Source organism: Prionailurus bengalensis, chromosome C1 (assembly GCF_016509475.1).
Source record: "Prionailurus bengalensis isolate Pbe53 chromosome C1, Fcat_Pben_1.1_paternal_pri, whole genome shotgun sequence".
In the NCBI taxonomy this organism is placed as follows: Eukaryota; Metazoa; Chordata; class Mammalia; order Carnivora; family Felidae; genus Prionailurus; species Prionailurus bengalensis.
The window spans coordinates 141295700-141298907 of NC_057345.1; the positions used below are offsets into that span (position 1 = coordinate 141295700).

The 3208-nt window shown below is 38.7% G+C and overlaps 1 pseudogene; it reads left to right on the forward strand.

Annotated features, from left to right (window-relative positions):
• The first annotated feature begins 1347 nt into the window (after positions 1–1347).
• Positions 1348–2233, forward strand: LOC122479682 (annotated as a pseudogene).
• The last annotated feature ends 975 nt before the right edge of the window (positions 2234–3208 follow it).

Sequence of the window (3208 nt, forward strand, 5' to 3'; positions counted from 1 at the left end):
AGGTTATGTCAGTGGCTTCCTGTTGCCCATTGACAGCCATATTTAATCGTTCCTCTATTTAGGTCTTCTGGTGAATGCCTTAATATTATACTGCTTTTCTTATTTCTTAATTTAGACATTAGCAGAAAGTTAGTGATTTTTTGCTATGATAGTAAAGATTTTATTCACACTACTTCCCATATTTTTTTCCCTCTTTGTCTAAAAAAATTCTGGAATAGTAACTTTATTGGGAACTTTTGCTAATCTAAATATTATATTAAAAATATATTTCTTTTTGTATCAAATCCAGACATTCTTTGATTCCTGATATTGTAAGGTGAAAATTTCAGCATTCTTAACACTTCCTTACTCTACTTTCTACTATACTTGGGTAGTTGGACAAAATAGTGGATGACATTGGAATTTTAAATTTGAATTTTAAATAAACAACTAATTTTTTAGTGTAAGTATGTTCCAACTTTGTATAAATTCATTTGTTGGTAGATAAAGTAACATTTAATTAATTAGACATGAGAAAGATGAATATATTGGGGGATTCAAAAATAAGATAACCAATTTACCTGTATAACCCCCAAAGTCTTAGGAGTTTGGGGTGCCAGATACTTCTATATTGGGTTTAGGAGATAAAGCTAAAATCAGAAAGATTGGTGGAAATTATGTTTAATCTAAGGAGTAGCTAGACTCCCAGATCACCTCCCTAAGTCATCATGGCCAGACTAACTCCCAAGTCAGAATAATTTCCCAGCAGAAGAAATGAAGTTTCCATTTCTGGCACAGTTGATCTAAAAACAGTTAATTTAGGGATAGCAAGCAAAACTAAGCATAGGGTATGGCCCTGAATTCGATACAAGAAGATTGAATAAAAATCTATGTTCTGTAGTGGGAGTCTAACAGCAGCTTTTTCCCTTTTGACTCAGAATGCTGATGGCAGCACCACTAAGAAGTAGCCTAGAGAGTTCCTATCCTGTGCTCAAAAGACTGGCTCAAAACAGAAGGTTTACAAAACTATCACATGTCAAGCGAAAGAGCATGGTCCCCTCTTTATTGCTCATGGTAAGAGCTATCAATCCACAATTTTTTTTCCTCCCCCAAACAGAGTTGTAGGACCTCACTTGTCAATATAAATTGTTGGCCAGGGAAAATCAAACATTGGAATTTCCTAATGCAGAAGGCAAAGACCAAAATGAACAAGTAGAAAAGGGGGACTCAGAGGAAACAAAGTTGATAAGGAAAGAGAATAAAACTTAAAAAGCAAAAAACCTTTCTGCACTACCTGGGGTGGGGTTCATATGACATTGTTTTGCATTCCCGTTGTAACTTAAAGGGAAACTTTCAGATGTTTTCACAATGTTCAGAGCCCCTGATATCCTGAAAATGAAGCACAAGGATGTCCTCAAATTCCTTGCAGCAGGAACCCACTTAGGTGGCACTGACCTTGACTTCAAAATGGTACCGTACATCTACAGGAAAAAAAAGTGATAGTATCTACATCATAAATCTGAAGAGAACCTGGGAGAAGCTTCTGCTGGCAGCTTGTGCCATTGTTGCATTGAAAATCTGGCTGATGTCACTGTCATTTCATCCAGGAATACTGGCCAGTGAGTTGTGCTGAAGTTTGCTTCTACTACTGGAGCCACTTCTATTGCTGGCCATTTCACTCCTGCAAACTTCACTAACCAAATCCAGGAAGCCTGCTGGGAGCCAAGACTCCTGGTGGTTACTGATCCCAGAACTGACAACCAGCCTCTCACAGAGGCATCTTATGCTAACTGGCCTGCCATTGTTCTGTGTAACACAGACTCTCCTCTGCGCTATGAGTACCTTGCTATCCCTTGCAAAAACAAGGGATCTCACTCAGTGGCTTTGATGTAGATGCTGGCCTGGGAAATTCTGCATATGTGTGGCACCATTTCCCATGAACAACCATGGGATGCCATGCTTGGTCTCTACTTCTTCAGAGGTCCTGAGGAGATTGAAAAGGAAGAGCAGGCTGTTACTAAAAAGGCTGTGACCAAGGAGGAATTTCTGGGTGAATGGACCACTCCAGCTCCTGAGTTTACTGCTACTCAGTCTGAAGTTGCAGACTGGTCTGAAGGCATACAGGTGCCCTCTGTGCCTAGTCAGCAGTTCCCTCCTGAAGACTGAAGTGCTGAGCCTGCCACTGAAGACTGGTCTGCAGCTCCCACTTCTCAGGCCACTGAATGGGTAAAGAACAACCACTGAGTGGTCTTAAGCTGCTCTTCAACAAAGGCAAATAATGTGGAAATAAGGTTAACAAAAAATAAACAGTTTCTAAGTGAGAAGAAGAAGAGGAAGAAGAAGGAGAAGAAGAAAGAAGGAGAAGAGGAAAAGTAAGGAGAAGAAGAAGAGGAAGAGGAAGAAGCTACAAGTAAAATTTTCAGTAAGATAAGACATTGCATTTGAAACAAGAACAAGATATTTTTCAAGGGAGCATCTCTTGAACAAGAAAGAACTCTTTCAAAATACAAACAGGATAAGGATAAACCTTAAAATCAGTAAAATGTTTGGAATATGTACTTGAGGCAGTCTTCCCAGAGGTAACATCAAAAGACAAAAGTATGAAAACTTGGAAGAAAAGTTAGGAAAATAAAAGGTACAACTAATGAATAATATGAATCTGTTCCAAAAGGTAAAGCTAATGAATAATCTGAATTCCAAAAAAAAGAGAATAGAAAAAAGTGTAAAAAATTACGAGGTAATAAATTTCCTAAATCTAATGGGCATGTTTTCAGATTGAAAGAGCTCACAAGGAACCTAGAAAAAAAAAATCAACAAAAAAAACAAAAAACAAAAAACAAAAAAATCCACACTAACACTGGAGAAATGGGTCATGAAATTTCAGAACATCAGTGATGAAGAAAATTAAGGTCTGGGGCATCTGGGTGGCTCAGTTGGTTGAGTGCCTGACTCTTGATTTCGGCTCAGGTCATAGTCTTGCTGTTCATGGGTTCAAGCCCCATGTTGGGCTCTGCACTGACAGTGCAGAGCCTGCTTGGGATTCTCTCTCTCTCTCCCTCTCTCTGCCCCTCCCTCTTTCTACCTGCCCCTCTTCCTCTCTCTCTGCCCCCCCCCCCCCAAATTAAATAAACTTAAAAAAATAAAATAAAATCTCTTAAAAAAAGAAAGAAAAAGTAAAGAAAGGTCTGAAAAAGTGAGAGTAAAAGAAAGAAAGGAAGAAAACAGAGGA